At 43.3% G+C, this 21,549-nt stretch overlaps 1 protein-coding gene across 34 annotated transcripts in view; it reads left to right on the forward strand.

Moving 5' to 3' along the window:
- C37H2orf88 (chromosome 37 C2orf88 homolog) overlaps positions 1–21,549 on the forward strand; it is a 228,880-nt gene that overhangs the window by 136,480 nt on the left and 70,851 nt on the right. For all 34 annotated transcript variants that reach the window (XR_005385035.1, XR_005385032.1, XR_005385039.1 and 31 more), the window contains one exon: positions 15,174–15,392. The gene's annotated coding sequence lies outside the window, so the exon portion shown is untranslated. The remainder of the gene's footprint in view (positions 1–15,173; positions 15,393–21,549) is intronic.

Consider the following 21,549-nt stretch of genomic DNA (forward strand, 5'->3'; position numbering starts at 1 on the left):
CCCTTTGTTGTTGCCTTTAGGACTCAATAAATGTCTATTAGATCAAGTAGGATTAAGCTTTATGTATCCTTATTTCTATCTACATGTTCTATGTTACTAAGAGAGGAGTCTTTTGAAAAAATTTTGATTTATTTTTATTTATTCATGAGAGACAGAGAGAGAGAGAGAGATGCAGAGACACAGGCAGAGAGAGAAGCAGGCTCCCTGTGGGGACCCGATGTGGGACTCGATCCCAGGACCCCGGGGTCAGGCCCTGAGCGTAAAGGCAGACGCTCAACCACTGAGCTACCCAGGGATCCCTAAGAGAGGAGTATTGAAGCCTCCAGCTATAATGATGGATTTGACCATTTCTCCTTTCATTTTTGTTAGTTTTTGCCTCATGTATTGTGAAACTGTGTTGCGTATGTATTTAAAATTGTAATGCTCTCATGATGAATTAAAGGGACTCTTTTATCATTATGCAGTGTTCCTCTTTATCTCTGGTAATGCTCCTTCTCTTGGAATCTGCTTTGTCTGATATTAATATAGCCATTCCATCTTTCTTAGGATTAGTGTTTGCACCATGCATCTTTTTCTATCCATTTACTTTTGTCCTGTGTCTTTATTTTTATTTGTTTTTTTAAAGATTTTATTTATTTATTCATGAGAGAGAGAGAGAGAGAGAGAGAGAGAGAGAGAGACGAGGGTGGGGGCAGAGACACAGGCAGAGGGAGAAGCAGGCTCCATGCAGGGAGCCCGACGTGGGACTCGATCCCAGGTCTGCAGGATCACACCCTGGGCTGAAGGCGGCGCTAAGCCACTGAGCCACCTGGGCTGCCCTTTATTTTTATTTGTTTTAAAAATTCCACTATACTTAACATACAGTGTTATGTTAGTTTCAGGTGTACAGTCCAGTGATTCAGCAATTCTATACACAACTCAGTGCTCGTCACCACAAGTGTACCCTTAATCCTCCTCACTACTTCACACATTCCCCCCACCCGCCTCCCCTCTGGTAACCATTCATCCTCTACAGTTAAGAGTCTGTTTTTGAAAAAAAAAAAGTCTGTTTTTGGTTTAGCTCTTTTTTTCTTTATTCGTTTCTTAAACATATGAGTGAAAATCTTACAGATTCCATTACCTATGTCTTTTTGTGTGTGTATGTCTGTTGACTGTTTTTTCTCTTGGCTATGAGTCACATTGTTTTTTGTTCATTTGTATATCTGGTAAATTTTTATTGGTTGTGGGGTATTGTAAATATTCTGTTGCAGAATTTTTGCATTTTGTTTTCTTCTTTCGCAGTGTTGAAGTTGACTTAGATAAGCTGTTAAGTTACTGGGTGATCATCTTGATGTTTTGAGGCTGACTTTCCAGCTTCGCTGGTCGAGTCTACAGCAGCCTCTATGCAGGCCTAGTAGAGGCCAGTGACTAAGGTATGACTTAGGTCTCTTAATGCCCTGAGTAAACTAGTCTTCCCACTCTGGCCTGTCAGAACTTAGAGCCCTCCGTGATCTTGAAGGATGTTCAACTTACAGCTCCCCAGGGAGTCTTTGCCCAGCCCTTAAAGTGTTACTCTACTAACTTATGGCCTGTTTTAGATTCAATGGAACCCTGTGGAGACTTCCGGAGCCTTTCTTTGCGTAGCTCCCTTCCCTCTGGCACTTGCCCCACAATATCCAGCATCCTCAGCTTCCCCAATTTCTGTTTCCTCCCGTTAGCAAAGATTATTGTACGCTCTTCCCCTTCTCTGCAATGTGATCCAAAATGTACCCCATTGCTAGAGCCGGAAGGCAAGTACAGTACCAAATAATCAGATGGCCCCAGGTGGTAGTCCCCTGAGAAGATAAATATAGCAAAGGGACAAATATAACAAAGGGAAACAGTGAGGACATTGTTTGATGGAAGTGACTAAATTTCTTACCTTCCATCCAGAACTCTTAAGAATAAGGAAAAACCCGGTAGAAAAATGGCAAAAAATAAATACTGATTTCTAACAAACCTATAAAAAGATGTTCAACCTCACTCATAAGGAAAAATGAGATTAGAATATCAGTGAAATACCATTTCTCATTCAAGTATTAGGAAAATAGACCTCTCCCTCCCTCTTGGTGAGAGTCTAAATTTTAATTTTTATCCACTCTGCAGAACAATTTGGCACACTCTTTCAAAGTTTCATTTTTTTATTTTTAAAGATTTTATTTATTTATTCATAGAGACACACACACACACACACAGAGGCAGAGTCACAGACAGAGGGAGAAGCAGGCTCCACGCAGAGAGCCTGACGTGGGACTCAATCCAGGGCTGCAGGCGGCGCTAAACCGCTGCGCCACCAGGGCTGCCCCTCTTTCAAAGTTTTAAATGCATTATCCCCCTTTGACCCAGCAATCCTATTTTCTAGGATTTGCCCTCAGATAAACTTGCACAAACTCAAAAATATTTATAAAACTTATAATGTTGAAAAGTTGGAAGTGTAATATACATGTTTAATAATTAAAAATAAACAAATTACAGTGTCTCTAAGCAGATCTATACTATATACTGACACAGAAAGATGACTAATATACTAAGTAGAAAAAGCAAATTTTAGAACAGAATAGATTTTAAAACTAGGAGAGGAAAAAAGTCACATTCGTTTTATATATGCTCTCTCCATAGGTATTTCATCCAGTCCCAGGACCTTTATTTTTTTTTTAATTTTTCCCATGACCTCTAATATCAAATATTTGCTGGTATTTGGTCCAGACTCCTCTTCAACAGTCTACGTTACATCCCTGTTAGACAGTTAATAGGAATGTCCACTTTGATGCGGCCGACGCACATGTCCTGATTTACCACATCTGTCCCCCATGCAGTCTTCTCCATTTCAGGAAATGGCACCACCATTCAACCACTTGTTCATGTCAAACACCCAGGAGTCAAAGAATTTTCCTCACTAAGCTCCTCACCCCACACCGTTCAGGAGGAATAAAAGAGGCAGAAAGCTGGAAGTTTAATAGAGTATTTCCTGCTTGTGGGATAAGAGCTACTGTTTTCTAAAGTAGCAATAGATTAGCCACTAGATCAGGGGGTGCATATGCATATTACCTCACTTAATCCTCACAAAACTCTATAAGGCAAGGGGCACTTCAACATTTATTATAGTTAAAATTTCAGGTGATAATGTAATGCTCTAGTGGAAAATGAGCCCCGTGTGCGCACGAGTACGTGCGTATGTTTCCGTATAAATCCTCTTGTGCTTCTCTTTCTTTGTTGCGGCGTATAGTCCTGCCAGGATGTGGGTACCAGGGAATATAGGTAACCTCAGACCAGTCTGGTCCCAAAGCAGGTGCTCGTGGAAGCACAGGAGGCACTTCCTGTGAGGTGTTGGTTCTCATAGCTCATACGTGCAGATAGATCCTTATATTCCCACTTCTCCACTCGTTCAAATTCTATGACGAATCCATTCTTCTTCAGTTATATAAAAGAACTGGTATTTAACTTCTTCAGTTATCTTTCTCAGTTGTACCAAAGTAATAGCTTTATGTTTAGAAGCAGGTAGTTTTTTTTTTAAATAAATGTATCCAATGCGACTTATTAGCAAAATCACAAGGGGGTTTTGAAAATTAATTTTATAAGGTTCTGTGCTAAGTACCAGTAACAAAGAAATTAATAAAAGCATGATGCCCCTGGTGACCTTACATTCCAGTGGGGGAGACAGACTTGTAAACAGATATGTTAAAGTAGAAGGTGGTAAGTGCTCTTCTGAGGATTGAGCAAAGAGCTGTCAGTGCAAAAGCACAGCAGACTCTGCCTGAGAGAGTCAAGAAGGTTTAACAGAATAGGTGACATTTGAGCTAGATCTTGAAGGATGAGCAAGAGTTTGCCAGGTGAATGAGGTGATCTCTATATAAAGTGCCTAGTACAGGGCCAGGCACTCGGTAAGACCCAATAAATGCTAACATCTAGTTCCAGCTGGGGAGGTGTCCAGGCAGAGGACACAGGTCAGTTCAATCCAAGGAACGCTTATTGAGTACCTTGTATACGCCGGGCCCCGTTCCAGGTTCCCCAGCCCTATGTGCCAGGCACATCCTGTGAAGACGGATAATTACACAAGGGTCTGGTGTGAGCCATGCTCGGATCTCCTATTTATAGATTTTGATCTCAAGATGGAGCAGAGATGTTTGTTCTAACTCTGCTGACACACTTCGTCCTGTTTGCAACCCCCTACTCCAGCGGTACTGGCAGCATCGAGGTGCAAGCAGCAAATGACTGTTCTAGACTCCGTTTCACGACGGCAGTGGTGACGGTCTAGCCTGGCTTCCCTCTGGGTTTGGGGCCACTGTGACCTGCACTTGGGTCAGGTCCAAGCAACGGCTCATGCTCAGAGCAGGGATGAAAGAATCCAGGTGCTTGCACAGCTGTTCCAGCTCGATGACCCGGTGGGGTCAGCCTGCCCTCCCTTCCAGAAGCCCCGTTCCGGTGACTAACCGCCAAGTCTCGGTGCTTATTCTATAGCAGAGGCGGAAGCGGCAGGAACAGAATCTGGACGGCTCCCTGGGTTTATTGGGCTAAACAGACGCACCTGTACATCTTCGTGTCTAAAACGGAATGTTGCTAAACGTCAGGAACATTCTAGGATTGTTTTCAATAGCAGTTTTACTAGCGCAGCCCAGTTACAAATAGTGGAAGCGGTGTGCCAGTGCACCAGAATCTGTTCAATTCTCGCAGCAACTCTGTGGCATAGGGATCGCTCTAACTGTTGCACAAATTAGGAAACCAAGGCACAGAACACTAAACTTAACCTAAAACTAAAAGCGACCACTCTAGACTTTGCAGCCAGACAGACGGACAGCCGCCCCGGCAGGGCCCGACCCTAAGCCTGCGGCGCAGCGCAGCTCACCCACGCGCGACACAGTGGGAGACGCTCTCTGACGCGTTGGCCCGAGTCCTCGTGACGTGTCTGTCCTGAAGCATCCGAAGCAAAGGACTAGCAGGTGAGCAGGTGAGCAGGTGAGCAGGCGCCGGCGAAGCGCAGTCTCCCCTCGAGCCCGGCCGCGGGGCCCGAAGCCTCCCCAGCCTGGGGGCCTCGGAATCTGGGGGGACCTGGAGAAAAGGAAAAGCCCTAAGATCCCCGGCCCCCCGAGTCCGAGGAACAGGGAGGAGGCAACACGGCCTTTCGGTAGGACAACCTGGCTTTGAGCCTTTCCCGCTGAGTGGCCCGCACCAAGTCACTCCATGTCCTGCCAGAGGCTGATTGTGGGGGAGTGAAGGGGTGTCCTTGAGAGGAGGCAACGGGTCTTGGGGTCAGCGGGGCCTGCTGCTCCTGGGCCGCCCAGAGGCTCATTATGCACAGCGCGTCCCAGGGACTTGGGAAAAACCCCTGGTCTTTCTTGTCAATCCGACTCTTCTTTCTTTCCGAAGGCCACTGATGTTTTCGATTTTTAGAATTTTACAGAAACAGGGACTGTTCTGCCAATAAAGGAGGCCGGCTGCCGTGAAACAGGCCACGCGAGGTGCAGGTGATGGAGAGGGTCGAGGTCAAACCCCCGGCAAAGCTGACAGGTGTTAGCGCGGATCCGCGGGGACAGGGAAGGGACATGCATGCAACAGTGGGGATTTCTCAAAAAAAAAAAAAAAAAAAAAAACCTACAGTAGTGAGGGTGAAGGGAGAGCACCCCAAGGACCCTGGGGTACGTCGGAGATGGTGGACCAGAGCAATCTCTTCCGTGGAGGACGCGGGAGGAGTCGCCAAGGGGCCTCCAGCTCTGGGGCCAAGGCCTGGGGCTCAAGGGGGCGTCAGGGCCGAGGCCGCAGCCTCGGGGCGCCCAGAGGAGCAGCCTCCCCCACCGATCCCCAACCACAGGGCGCTCCGGCAACTCGGAGCGACCCCTTCGCTGCCGGACCTCGGCCGTGGCTCGAGGAGGGGGGTGAGGGGCAGGGGAGGATAGCTGTTCCTTAAATTAATTAGTCTATTTTTAAGCTTCAGTGTAATCACTGCACCGCGTCACAGCTTCCGACGGCCACCGCAGGGACCGACAGCCGTGCCCATTCCCCAGGGCTCGTGGCTGGGAGTGTCCTTCCCAATCCCTACCACCTGTTTCTTTTTTCTTTTTTTTTTTTAATTTATTTTTTATTGGTGTTCACCATATAGCATCACACCCCGTGCTCATCCCGCCAAGTGCCCCCCCCAGGGCCCGTCACCCAGTCACCCCCACCCCCTGCCCTCCTCCTCTTCCACCCCCCCCCAGGGCATTTCCCACAGTTAGGGGTCTCCCACCTGCTGTCCCCCTCTCCGATATTCCCACCACCTGCTTCACCCCTTCTCGGCGCCCCCCCTCCTCTGGTAGCCAGCACCTTCTTTGTCGTTAAGAGTCTGACGAGGGTTTTGGAGGATTTTTTTCAAATTTCTTTTCGTCTTCTTTTGTTTGTTTGTTTCTTATATTCCACATATGAGTGAAATCGTAGGATACTTGTCTTCCCCTGACTGACTCCTCTCACTCAGTACTCTCCCATCCATGTCGTTGTATGAGGCTCCCTTTTTCCCCACATCCTCACCAACACTCCTCATTTCTTGTGTTTCTGATTTTAGCCCTTCTGATAGGCGTGAGGTGATATCTCATTGTGGTTTCTATCTGCATTCTCTGATGATGAGTGATGTCAAGCATTTTTTCAAGTGCCTGTTGGCCATCTGGAGGTCTTTGCAGAAATGTCTGTTCACGCCTTCTGCCCATTTTTTAATTGAATTATTTGTGGGGTTTTTTTGGTGTTAAGTTGTATCTTGTTTACACATGTTGGATAATAACCGTTTATTGGATTTGTCATTTGCAAATATCTTCTTCCATCCCATAGATTGTCTCTTAGGTTTATTAATTAATCATTAATCTTATTAATTATTTCTTTGGCTGTGCAGAAGTTTCATATTTGGTCCCGAAAGTTTATTTTTGCTTGTTTTCCTTGCCTCAGAATACATATCTAGAAAAGTGTTGCTGTTGCTGACATCAGAGGAATTACTGCCTGTGCTGTCTTTTAGGATTTTGATGGTTTCAGGTCTCATTTTGAGTTTTAGTCCATTTTGATGGATTCAGGTCTCATTTTGAGTTTAATCCATTTTGAGGTTTTTAAAAATATATTAAACTTCTTTATTTGAGAAGAAAGAGAGTGAACAAGAGAGAGAGAAAAAACCCAAGCAGGGAGGGGCAGAGGGAGAGGGAGAAGCAGGCTCCCCACTGAGCAGGGAACCTGACACCGGCTAAGTCCCAGGACTCCAGGATTATGACCTGAGCCGAACAGACGAACAGACGCTTCGTCTGAGCCACCCAGGGGCCCCTTGAGTTTATTTTTGTATACGTGTAAGAAAGGGATCTATTTTTCATTCTTTTGCACATAGCTGCAGTTTTCCCAGTGCCATTTGTGGAAGAGACTTTTTCCCATTGCATATACTCATCTCCTTTGTCATAGGTCAATTGACCATGTAAATGTGGGTTTATTTCTGTGCCTTCTTTCCTGTTCCATTGCCCTGTGTGTCTATTTTTAGACCAGTACCATACTGTTTTGATTACTACAGCTTTGTGGTATATCTTGAAATCAGTTTTGTTCTACTTTTTCAAGATTGCTTTGGCAGCTGGGGTCTTTATGGTTTCATTCAATTCTTAGGATTATTCCAGTTCTGTAAAAAATGCTATTAGAATTTTTGATGGGGATTGCATTGAGTATAGATGCCTTAGGTACCATGGACATTTTAACAGTATTTGTTCTCCCAGTCCATTATCATGGAATATCTCTCCCTTTGTTTGTGTCGTCTTTAATTTCTTTCGTCAATGTTTTATAGTTTTCAAAGTATAGGTCTTTAACCTCTGGTTAAGTTTATTCCTAGATATTTTATTATTTTTGGTGCAAAGGTAAATGGGATTATTTTCATAATTTCTCTTTCTGTTACTTCATTATTAGAGTATGGAAATGCAACAAATTTCTGTGTCCTGGTATTTTATCCTGGAACTTTACTGAATTCATTTATCAGTTCTAGTAGTTTCTTGGTGGAGTCTTTAGAGTTTTCTATATATTGTGGAAGCTGCAAATAGTGAAAGTTTTACTTCTGTACCAGTTTAGATGCCATTTATTCCTTTTTCTTGTCTGATTGCTGTGGCTAGGACTTCCAGTAATATATTGAATAAAAGTGGTGAGAGTGACTGTCCTTATCTTGTTCCTGATCTTAGGGGGAAAGCTCTCAACTTTTCGCCATTGAGTATGAAGTTAGCTGTGGGTTTTTCATATATGGCCTTTATTATGTTGAGGTGTGTTTCCTTTAAACCTAAGGGGTTTAAGGGGAAGGATGTATTTTGTAACAGAAACAATGTCTGGGTGATTATTAAGTTTCTTCATTATTTAAAGTAAAGCCTACTCATAATACAGAAATCTACTGTATTTTATATTCAAATGGACTATATGTCAATAAACCTTTGTGTTAAATAGGTTTTGAGTAATTAGTGTGGGAGTATAGTCATCATTTTTTTTATTTGTTTTTGTTTGTTTTTTGGGGGTTTTTTATTTATTTTTATTTTTTCATTTTTATTTATTTTTTTAGTTTTTTTTATTTGTAACATTATTTCTATGAGAAATATGGTGTCATTACTTGAGACTCTAAGAAATACCTTCTTTCTTTCCTCTTTGACTTGGCTTAACAAGTATAGCCCCCACTGCCCATCTAATGAAAAAAGAATGAGGCAGCTCAAAGAATGCTGTGTGCTCTCTGGAGTTTAGCAGAACTCTCTTAGCTATTGATTCTAAGGTCACAATATACTTGAGGTCAAGGGCTACTTCTTTTCTTCACTTGTGTCTCCCTTCTTCTCAAGCAACCTATTATACAGTGGACATTAACATATACATACATTAGATCTGAATGAGTAATGACCTCACACTGTCAGTGGAAAAGCAGGACACTGAAAGTCCGTACCATGCAGTGACAAAATGTTCCTCCAATCATTATTTATCATTTCCTGGAGTCAAGTGCCTTTCAATGACAAGACTTTAGGAAAGTAAGCATCTCTTAGTAAAGTATCGTGGTTGAAATTATGAATTTGAGGGCAGGGTGGGCGGGGGTTCTGATTGCATTCAAAAACTTATATAAAGAAAATGACAAACTTATTAGTTCAAGGCACTGTCAGAGAATCGGAAAGCTTCTTTACCTACCTTAAAATAAGGCCTTATTTCTTGAATCAGTGGATCTGAGTTACCAAAAATCAAACCTGTATATGATTTTTGCAGCTTTATGCATCACAGCACAGACTTTGGAGGCATCTGGGAGAATGGGATCACCAAAATGGAAATACTTGAGTAGGTTCTCATGGTACTTACTGGTAGTTCTAATCTAGCTACCTTGAGTCTGCAAATCTCACTGAGTCATAGAAACAGTCTTTCTTCCTCTCTCTGACAATCTTTCTCTTTGCCTGATCACCTCTTATATTACCTGAGGTGGTCAATTTGCTAGAGGGTGATGAATCTCCTTAAGGTCAATCCCTACTACCTCTCATTGCATCCAGACCCAGGCCCATTCCATAATTAGATTCAAATCCTAGAATACCTGAGTGAAGAAAAGGAAAAAGATAAAAACTGAAAAATATGCATGATTACAGTCCTCATTTCTATATAGTTGATTCTACTTTATAATTAGAATCAGCTCCCCCAGGGAGTATAGTATTTGCCACTCCCTTTCCTCCACTACCCTTATACTCTTCCCACTGTCAGCTGACACTTCAGCTAGTTGTGATTATTTATCAATTTTGGTGGTCCAAACTTTCATTCCTGAAATATCTGAACCATTAGTGGTTCTTTGCTTGGCTTGGATTTGCTCTAATCTTCTAGTAGCTTTTACCATGGACATGGACAGTTGCCCAGAGAATCCCGGGACTTTCACACATAGTTCTTCCCCTCTGCTGTATAGTACTAACTCTTTTTCTACTTTATAATTAGGATCAGTTGCCCCAGCCAATACAGTAATCCCCTTCTTTGCTTGTTGGCTCAGTGTTACACAGAACCCAAAGTGCCTAATGTAGCCATCTCAAATCCCATTTGATGGAGCCCTCTGGTATTTCTTAGAGAAGTATTCTTGCTTTGGAAACTAATATTTAAGATCTCCTTTTAACCAATCTGCCAATCCCATTTGTTCAAGCTTCTGACTTGTTTTTTTCAAGCCCCCTGTGTTTTCAAGCCTTCCTGTCCAACAAGCCACTTGCCCAGGAATCAATATAGATCTCCACTTTTGTTTCTGTCTTTGCCACGCAAAGTGGACAGTCCGGTTTTAACACGTATGTCACAAAGTCTTCCTCCCTGAGGTCTTGCCATCTTCCCATAGGTGCAGAGTAGGGCTCTACAGTGTCCCTATTGGTCATGAAACTGATAAACCTCCACAATCTTTCTAGTCTGATTGGGACAAACTTCAATCTTGTTTTATCTTCAAACTTCTATCTTGGACTCTTTCCTTGAAGCTCTTCTCTTCTTTCCTTCTCTAAGACTCCTAACATAATCTTTACTATAAAAGATAAGAAGAATTTTTGAAACCTCAGATAGATTTCCCCATGCAAAAAAATTCCAGAAGTGGGGCGCCTGGGTGGCTCAGTTGGTTAAGCATCTGACTCTTGGTTTCAGTTCAGGTCTTGATCTCAGGATGGTGAGATGGAGCCCCACATGGAGCTCCATGCTTGGCACAGAGTCTGAGATTCTCTGCCTCTCCATCTTCCTCTGCCTCTCCCCTCACTCGCACACATTCTAGTAAATAAATAAATAAATAAATAAATAAATAAATAAATAAAATAAATAAATTCTAGAAGCAAAGAAATAGAAAATAATCTGGCTACCTGCTGGAATAGTTGGAGAGGAAAACAAATTACAAAGAACTAATAAACAATCTTATCTGACATTGTCAATTTGCCAGAGGGTGATGAATCTCCTTAAGGTCAATCTCTACTCCCTCTCACTGCATCCAGACCCAGGCCCATTCCATAACTAGATTCAAATCCTAGAATACCTCAGGGAAGAAAAGGAAAAGAGAAAAGAGATTATCCTGTACATAATTCTTTGTTTTTCAAAGCTCTTTTGAATATTTTATCCACTTCTCGCTAAAACACTGTGATATAACTAGAGGTAACACTATTATACACATTTGAAAGTTAACACAACCAAAATCTAGAAGGAATAAAGTGTCTTTGCCAAAAGCTCCATAACTGCCTAAGATTATAAGCGGGACCAGGGTTTTCCCTTCTAGTATAGGGACAGGAGAATGAATGCACAAACCTCATGGTCACCATGTCCTGGGGGAGCTCTGATTTATGGAGTAGAGAAGGAGAGAAACTGGTAGAAGAAAGAAAAAGCAGCAAAGGGCACTCAAGAGAGAGTGAACTCACTGCCCCAAAGGTAAGAACCAGCCAGGCTTTTCCAGAAAATGCTGGTATAATAACCATTGCCATTTTTCTTTTGTATATTATCTTTTTATTAGTACATTATCAAGAGTTTTTAGAGGCAAAGAATAGGGAAGGACACAAAAAGCATACTCAAACCCAAATGAGTATTTCAGAAAGATCAAAAAAGCAGAGATGGGGAACACAGGTCACCTAGTGAGGGCAGACAACTTCACATTCCAAAAATAAATTTGTGTCTGATGTGAAGTTATATAAACTTAAAAGCCAGAGAGGGAAAAAAAAAACTGTCGTGTTTGTATAATTTGAGATTTTTCTTTTCAGCAAAATGGAGTCCCTGTTGACCAAATCAAATGAAGAATTTATTTTAAAAGCAGTATAAGTTCTTGAGGTTTTGCTTGCCCTCCTTACTTTGTGGGTTATAGATTATGAATTAAAGAGATAACTCTGCATATTCTCTAAACTGCTCCTAGCTTTTGTATAAAATTATTCTAGTAAAACTGTGTTTATTCTTACACAGTCCTGATTTGGCTTCTTGAATTTTTTTTAAAAGGCTCCAGCAGGGGTCACTATAGCCACATTAGGCCCTAAATCTGAGTCTTTTATGTGGTAGTTTAAGGTTTATATCCACCCTTTGTGTTGGTTTTCTGTTTGAGACTACATAGAGCCTCCCTGTCCCCAGATGTTATCTGAATTCATTTCAAAATGTACTTAGAAAACATACTGCAAATGTTCTCCTGTTCTCTTTATTTTTTTCCTGTCCTTGCAGATCATTTATCCCCAATGACTCTGGAGTCCTTTAGGAGAATTTGTTTTATCTAATGAACTAAATTAGATTTTTTTTCACCTCTGAGAGTTGTAACGAATATAAAATATTGTCTATTTCCTTAAATATATTATATAAAAACAAAACACAAAATTCAACCGTATCCTGAAGGGCTGTCTTTTTGGGGGGGGTTGGTGTGGTTTTTTTTTAAATTTATGAACACCTAAAAAATGTGTTAGCTTCCTTAGAACCCACCCATCCCCAAGAACTCTAAACTTCTATTAATTGCTTATGCTCCTCCATAGTTATTTTGCTGTGTATACGAAATCATAAAGGGACTAGTTTACACATCCGAGAGAAGGGTAGGGATTTCGATGACAGTTCTAATTTCAAGCATCCTATTGTCAGATTACATACTACATTTTTGCTCTGAAAACATAGTGACTCTACATATGACTTGAAGAGCTAAGTGCCCATGATGCTAGAAGGTAGCTATCCAGAAAAGTCACTGTTACTCCCAGAAGGTCCTGGTATTCCCCCAGAATCCTCAGCTTTGGGATTAAGTCCTTAGTCTTAAACCCTAATTCTTAGGGCTTTTTAGAACTGTGGTTCTATTTAGGACTACTCCGCAGGGACTTAGTGTGCCTCAAAAGGCTCCCAAACTCCGTAAGTTTATACAAAACCTAACAGCATGTCAGGAATCAAAGAAAGTTCACTTTTTATACCCCGTGGGGCAGCGTCTCTGGTCCTTTGGCCTGATGCACGTGGCGTCCGTGTCTTGGCACTACTTAAACTAAAGCAACTCTTAGCAGGGGTATGGTGGCCCATTTAATCTCATCCTCCCCTTCCCCCCTTGCACATCCCCGTCCCTTTGAGCTTGAGCTTGCCCGTCTCGGTGGCAGTCCTCGCTGCTGCTGCCATTTCCAGCACTGCCATCCTGAAGTCCTGGACTAGGCGGGTGGTGGGCCTTCTGCAGTTGACCAGGGTGGGCAGGCGACACCTGCAGTGAAAGCAGTGGTATGTGGCTCGGAGCCGCGGTCCCCAAAGCTCCCGTGTGGCCTTGGACTGCTTGCCGTTGGGGCAGCCAGCCGTCAGTCCCTAAGGAACCCTTTGCCAGAATTAAGGCCCCCGCGATAGCGGGCGCCCCCTTGCCAGCCACAGTGGTGAGCACCTGGGAAGCAAAACCTTCCCAAGTGGATGGCGCCCCTCACCCCAACTTCTGCAGGGCAGCCTACTTTCCTCGGACGTGGCCTCCATCACCACCTCCGTTCTGATCTCACGCAACTGGACCGACTCCACCGCCACACCTGACTGATCAAATTGCCCTTGAGGCGCATCCCGGCCTGGACAGGTGCGCAGCCCGTGGCCCAGGGATGCCTCACCCGCGGCGATGTGGGGGTACACGCCCCACACAGGGCTGCCACGCACAGGCAGAAGGTGGCCTTCAGGGAAAGGTGCGTGAGCGGTTTCCACCAGTGTCCCGGCCCACGTCCCCCCGCGGGGGGCTTCTCTTGGATGGTACTTAGCGAGCTGGAATCCAATTGCCTGCGTATGGTCAGGTGGTCACCCCACAGGCTCCTGGGAGGCCGGAGCTCTGGCTGTCACAGGTGTGTCCTCAGCGCCTGGCGCAATACCTGGCACTTAGCAGGTAATAAAAAAACAACAAAAGTTGGAGGTGTATCCTCTATGAAAGACTTTGGTATTTTTACTGCTTTGTTGCTACCACATTAGTAGATGAACCACCTACACAATTTGAGAATTGAATTTTTGCTTAGTATTACCAAGAATTGGAAATGCCTATGAAAGTTCAACGATACACTGCATTTAAAAATAAATTTAAAAATAAATGAATAAAATAAAAAAATAAAAATAAAATTTTTAAATGCCTTGTAAATCAATCAGTCAATGGTCCATGTTTGCATTTGGGGACAGAAACAGAAATTAATTTTCAGCTTCACTCTGAAAGACCAAAGGAAATCTTACCAGAATTTCCAGTTTGACATCTCACGTGTGGATTTATTTCAGAAAGTCTGTCTTAACACCATGATATCTTGAAAGTAATTCAAAGGAATTTTAAGCCGCACTGAAATATGTTACAAGTGACCTACATTTAAAGGTTAAAAAAAAAAAAAAACTGTTTCCTGTGTTTCTTAAAGTAAAAGATAATTTATTTTTATCAAACTAGTAGAGTTTATCCTCTTTTATTTAAACAAAAAATAAAAAAAATAAACAAAAAATCACAAGTGGCCCAAGTGGAACCATTTTAAGGACTAAAAGAGGTCATAATTCATATGAGTGATTTAAAAAGCCTATTCAATGATGTAGGTTATGTCTCTTAAATTTCTAGAGGCCAAACTTTGGATCTAGAGTTTGTACCAGAATATCTCCGTGATCCCTTTCAAATATGAAATTTCATGATTCTAACGATAAATGCAAATATAAATAAGTTGCCAAAAGGTGTTCTTATAATTTTTTATAAGCTTTGATATAAATCTCATAGATACAAATATAAATATGCTTAAAATTCTGGGTTTCTAGGATAGTTTTTAATACCTGACAGAAGCTGAATACAAAGTAATGCATATTCATCATGGAGAATTTATGAAATATAGAAAGCACAGACTTAAAAAATCACTCATCATCTCTTCATTGAAGAATAATTACTGTTAACATTTCAGCTTATATACTCAGTAAACAAAGTGACTGCCATGTGACTGTTTTCCCAAGTCACTAAGTATTTTTATACATTATTGTTCGATGATTATATGCTATTATGTCATATTTGACGATTTAGTTCATATTCTATTGTAGGACATCTAGGTCCTTTCAAATTTCTGTCATAATAACATTTCAAAACACATCCTTGGTAGTAAGTCCTTTTTGTAGACACATATGTATGTCTTTTTTTAAAAAGACACATTTTTAATAATACATCTTTAAGAATTTGAGTCATTTTTCCAAGTGATCCTTCAGAAAGATGTGTTGATGGAGATGTGCAGCAGAGGTACTCACAAGTGCCTGTTTCCCCCCATTTCCAGGGTGATCGTCTTTTAAGAACATTATTCATCTGATCTGGGCACAGTTTTGTACTACATCAGAGGAGAGGGCTTGTTATGTTGGGCTTCTAGCCAGAAGCAAAAGAAATGTACTGGAAGTGCTATCTTGTCAGGTTTTTGTCTTTAGGACTATAATAATTCCTAATATTCATAAAGATGATGTCCTCTGGACCACACCTCTACGGAAACGTCAAGCCACAGGTAGGAAGTGCTTAGATGGTACAGATTTGCTCATCGGGGCAATAGATGACTGTTCACTGTCTTAAAAAAAAATTTCTAAGCTAAAATGATAATAATACATGTGAATCAGAAAGAATCAGAAAGCAAATATTCTTGGATGCCTTAGAGCGCAGGTTGGAGACCAGAGTGTTCTGTTTAAGGCTATAAAGATCTGTACTCTGGGCCCCAGAATTTATTTTGGCTGCTGCCTGAATAGGATAATGTTTTCTCTGCACGTTTTCCTTTCTTCATCCATAATTTCATTTCATTCTGGGGGACGTTTTTATTTTATGTGATCCCTTCATTTTTGCTCAGTCTTTGGGGGATAGGCTTCCTGTGATTTAAAGGTCAAGCTTGGCCCTCTGTGTAGTTGAGGCCGTTAAACAGGTTCCGAGCCCGGCGGTCCGTGTGTTTGCACTTGGGGAATTCCTGGGCTCGGCAGGAACGTGGGGGCAGGAGGGGGCAGCGGGGGGTGGCAGAAGGTGGCCTTCAGGGAAAGGTGCGTGAGCGGTTTCCACCAGTGTCCCGGCCCACGTCCCCCCGCGGGGGGCTTCTCTTGGATGGTACTTAGCGAGCTGGAATCTAATTGCCTGCGTATGGTCAGGTGGTCACCCCACAGGCTCCTGGGAGGCCGGAGCTCTGGCTGTCACAGGTGTGTCCTCAGCGCCTGGCACAATACCAACCGTAGAGCTCTCTGCTGGGAGAAGAGCGTCCCTTAAAAAGAAAAAAAATCTGATTCTCAAAACTTTTTCTTTGCTTTCGTATTAGTTTCCTATTGCTGCTCTAACACATCACCACTAATTTAGTAGCTTAAAACAATTCAAATTTATCCTACAGTTCTAGGGTTCAAAAGCCTGAAACGGGTCTCACTGGGATAAAATCAGAGTGTTAGTGGGGCTGTATTTCCTCTGGGGACTCTCAGGAAGAATGCATCTCTTTGCCCTTTTCCAGATTTCTAAAGATGACCAACCTTTCATGGTGCACGGCCCTCGTCTATCTTCACAGCCGCCTATGGCTAGGCAAGGCTTTCCGAGTAACGAGCAAAAAGTAGCTATTCACAAGAGTAAATGCAAAAGACAAGAAAGAAATACCAGGAAAAATATCAATTAATATTCAAAAAGTCATTTCCTATCACAAAAAAAAAAGAAAAAGAAAAAGAAAAAACAGCATGTGTTTATGAGGACCAGCTCTACGGCCTTCTCATTTCCCCACAAGACTTTATTGGGCAATAGTCCTTGTTCCCCCGGTGTCCACTGGAACAGCTGGATTCCTATTGCCCAACTGATAGATTGTCCTACTGATCCCCAGTGCCTTCTCCTGGACACTTGCTCCTGCACCCAGGGCAGAAGCCCCGGTTCTCCTTTCTACTACAACTCTGGCGATCATGGAGGATGACCTTCCACAGTCTTCTTTCTCCCATCCATCTCAGCTGCTGTGAAGAGACATTAATTACTCACTAATATCCATGTGCTACTTCAAATTTCCCAGCCCCTTTGCAAATGAGAAAGCCATCTCACTACTTCTGGACAAAGGATCATGAACTGAAGTCACACATTTTGCTTCCAGACCAAGGCATTTAAGAACTTGGTGCTGTCTCGGTTCCCCCGCCATAGAAACCCGGAAGCTGCGTGTTGAAATGGCAGGATTTAAAAAAAAAAAAAAAAGCATGAGTGATAGATAAGGCTTCGTTTTTATATTTTTGCTTGAGATTGGCATTCACCTTTTAACGCAGAATAGTTTACATTATCCCGACCCGATAGAGCTACCATTGCCAGGGTCAGGCTCTGGAAGTCATGACTGGAAAGTGTTCCACCTCTGAAACCACTTCTCCAAACTTCACATTCTTAGTTTTTTAGACTCTGGTCATTTTGGTTGACTCACCTGGATCACTCACCACTCCACTTGGAGCTTGCAGGCCTCTGATCATTTGTTTTAGTCCATCTGGGCTGCTCTAAAATACTACACACCTGGGTAACTTATGAACAGAAAGTTGTTCAGTTCCGGAAGCTACAGGTGTGAGATCTGGGTGCCCACACAGTTGCGTGAGAGCAGTCCTCTGGGCTTACGGCCCACGTGTTCTTTCTGCATCCTTACGGGGCAGAAGGGCCCTAGGGACGTTTCTGGAGCCTCTTTTTATAAGGGAACTCATTCCACTCATGAGGATTCCACCCTCCTGGCAAGAGCACCCCCTATGGCCCTACTTCCTAATACCATCATCTTGGGAGGTTAGGATTTCAACCTATGAATTTTGGGGCTACGCAAACCTTCAGACCATAGCACTCTTCCACCATCTTCCTCTCGTCTCTGCCTCCCTATGGTTAGTGTCCTCCCCTATTCGGTCTATACTCCATAACCCATCATCTCGGCCACTTGCCTGTCAATATTCTAACTTACGTCGACTCATTGTCCGCTCGTAGCACGTGTCTGGCAAAGCCCAAGCTGCATGAATCCAGGTACCCACCTCTATGTTTGGACTCAGGCTCCAGAACACTGATAGACGAAAATCATACAAAATGGCAGGCTTCTGAGCTGTCAATGTTGCTTGGCAATCCTATTGTGTCTTTACGGTCCATTCTAACTTAAACTCCAACCCCTCCAGCCTCTAGCCCTCCACCTACCAGAAAATGACGTCACAACCTTTCAAAAATCAGCTTCACACACTTACCTGCATCTGTATCCTTCCCGTCCTTTCCCATCTGCTCTCCATCCTCATCCTCTTCCAACTTCTCAGGAATCTTATGTTGGCAAATGTCCTTCGTCTCTATAATAACTCCAGTCTTTCTCCTTGGTGGTGTTCCCAGCAGCAGGTAACTATTCTCAAATCCGTCCCTTTATTATTATTATTATTTTTAAATTTATTTTTTATTTGAGTTCAGTTTGCCAACATATAGAATAACACCCAGTGCTCATCCCATCAAGTGCCCCCCTCGGTGCCCATCACCCCATCACCTCCACCCCACGCCCACTTCCCCTTCCACCTCCCCTAGTTCGTTTCCCAGAGTTAGGAGTCTCTCATGTTCTGTCTCCCTTTCTGATATTTCCCACTCAACTTTTCTCCTTTCCTCTTTATTCCCTTTCACTTTTTTTTATATTCCCCAAATGAGCAGGACAAATCTGTCCCTTATTAAAGAGAAAAGAAGGTAACACTTAAGTGTAACACTTCCCTCCACCTATGCTTTTCTTGGCTCCTTACCTCTACCCAACCATCAAGTGAGGGAATCCCGTAGGGTGGATAACAAACCCTCTTTTTCTTCCGCTCTATCCTCTCTATTCAGAAAATCTCACCTACTCTAAACAATTCAGTCTTCTTCTTATTTCTAGTTCAGACTTAACGCTCTGAGCCCCAACCCAGGTAGCCCGAGGCTTACCTGATATCTCTTCACTGGGCTCTCTGCTGCCTTAAACTCAACGTGCCCAAAACTGGACTTGGGAGATTTCCCATCGAGTTTGCTCCTTCTGTAGTACTTCATAAATGGTATCAACAGCCACTCAGATACTCAGGCCAAGCATCTGGGAGTAATCTTTTTTTTGTTGTTTTTTTAAGAGAGAGCGCTCATGAGCAGGGATGGAGGTGAGGGAGAGGCAAAGGGAGAGAATCCTCAGCGGGCTCCACACCCAGCAGGGAGCCCCAGGTGGGGCTTGATCGCACAACTCTGAGATCATGACCTGAGCCAAAATCAAGATCCAGACGCGTAACCTATCAAGCCACCTGGGTGCCCCAACCTTTGAATCATCCCTATCCCTTCCCTGGTGAAGTATGGACACAAGTATTACCTCAGTTCATTACCTAAATATCTCGAGTCCTTTCACTTTTATGTATCCTCCCTCTCTGATTCAAGTGACCATCATCACCGGCTAGACTACCACACGCTTCCCCTCACATCTACTCTTGTTGGACTCTGACCCGTTCTTCACTCTGCATTTTTAAAATGCAAACTTTAAATTTTTCAGTAGCTGTTCATTTGCTCTGAAGAAAAAAAAATCCAGATTGTTATGTTTTAAAAGATTTTATTTATTCATGAGAGAAACAGAGAGAGAGAGAGAGGCAGAGACACAGGCGGAGGGAGAAGCAGGCTCCACGCAGGGAACCCGACGTGGGACTCAATCCCGGGACCCCGGGGTCACGCCCTGAGCCAAAGGCAGGTGCTCATCCACTGAGCCACCCAGAAGTCCCCAAAAATCCAGAATCGTAACATGATTTTCACACTCCATCTCACTCTTTAACCTTACCTCATGCCCCTCTACCTTTACCTTCTATCCTTCGGTCCTATAATACTTAGAACATCACAGGTGCTCTATACATATTTTTGAATGAATAAATATGTTTTTAAAACAGTTTCCCAGGACACCTGTGTGGCTCAGTCAGTTAAGCATCTGCCTTCAGCTCAGGCTGTGATCTCAGGGTCCTGGGATCGAGTCCCACATCGTGCTCCCTGCTCCACTTGGACCCTCTTCCTTCTGTCCCTGCCTACCTCTCTCTTTCTCTGTCCCTCATGAATAAATAAATAAAATATTAAAAAAAAATAAAAGTTTCCCCTATTTATCATGTTATAACATGAGCTAAGCATGTTATTGCATGCTCATTGCTCTAAGCATGGAATAAAATATCCCTTGAAACTTCTTTATGTGGCTGGGCTTAAAACCAAGAAAGAAAGTCCCCAGGTATCAGAAGGAAAGCGGGAACTCCGGGTCCGAGCGCTACATGGCATCTTATGCCCCACACAGCTCGTAGAACTATTGGAACCAGACATACGCCTTACGAGCTGGAAATGGTTCTAACAACTGCCCTGGAAGAAGGTTCCAGGTTCTGGGACCTCCTAAGAGGAAAGTTTGAGCTATTTAGATAACCCTGGGGTCACAAAAGGTTGTACTGACTTTGAAATGAAGCCTAAGGGAACCCTGCCCATCAGCCCAAATAATCAACAAGGTTGAGAGTATCCCAGGGTCACGGAGGAGCCGCCACCTGCAAGAACTCAAACCCCCAGGCCTGTGCCGTGCCCGGACGTGGCGTCTGAATCACGCGGCCTGAGTGGAGGAGGCTGACCTGAGAAACCAACCTAAAAAGGCGTCCGATTCTTTTGCTCAAGTTGAGACAAAAGCACTTTAAACCACTTCCCTAAAAAAAAAAAAAAAAAATTAATAAAAATAAATAAATTAATTAATTAATTAAACCGCTTCCCTGCAGAGAACTCTCTTCTAATGACTAAATTCTTCTCCAAATTTCTAACCCATTGCACGTCAAGTACTATGCATGAGGATCAGCAGACGGAGGAAGCAGGAGGCCCGGCTTGAAAGAGTTGAAAAACCTGAGTGGAATGTTTACAAAGCATGTTCAAAATGTTCAAAGGGATGAAGGAGGGAATGTAAACCATAAAGGAAGAAAGCAATGAGAAAAAAAAAAAAACCCCTAAGAATTTGAAAAAATATATATTAGAATTTATATAATTCACACACCCAGTCTCCCCTCACACCTGCTCCCCTTTGCGGTGCCGGTTGGCACGTCCTCTCCAGGGGGTCACTTTGCCGGCCGGGAGGGGGACGTCATTTCCTCTCTAATAACCCTGTGGCTCTCTCGCCTCCCTGTTTAGCAGCACTGGGCGCAGAGAGAGTTTTTTGTTCAACATTTGTCATTCCTGTAGGAAGTGGACTCCACGAAGACAGGCCCCACGCCTGCCTGTTTCCCTCCAGATTCCCATTGCCTAACAGCGCCAGGCCCGGGGATTGTCCGCAGGGCAGCCCCGCCTCCTCGGCTCAGCCCAGCACACACCTGCTGCCTAGAGTCTTATTAATAAGACCCCCTTCACGGCTTTGAGCAACGAGTTATGTGCACACCCTAACCATTGGCTGATCGATTTACTGAACCAAAATGCCTAATTCACCATCCCCCTCTTTTCCTGCCCTTAAAATCTCATTGAGAGCTCTGGTTTCCTCGATCCTTCTTCTAACCTACAAATTCTCCCCAGTCATTTTAGTTTTCCTTCTTCACTAGATGGTTTAGATTGAGCTCTTTCTGAAAAAATACCCTGAATCTCTCAACCCCCTTCTTTTCTCCTGTGCTACAACCTGGCAAATCTCTAGGTCTCTAGCAAATCCGATGAAATTCCTTGCTGCTTTACCTGGATTGATATGTTTTGGGATT

This window comes from Canis lupus, chromosome 37 (genome assembly GCF_011100685.1).
Source record: "Canis lupus familiaris isolate Mischka breed German Shepherd chromosome 37, alternate assembly UU_Cfam_GSD_1.0, whole genome shotgun sequence".
Taxonomy (NCBI): domain Eukaryota; kingdom Metazoa; phylum Chordata; class Mammalia; order Carnivora; family Canidae; genus Canis; species Canis lupus.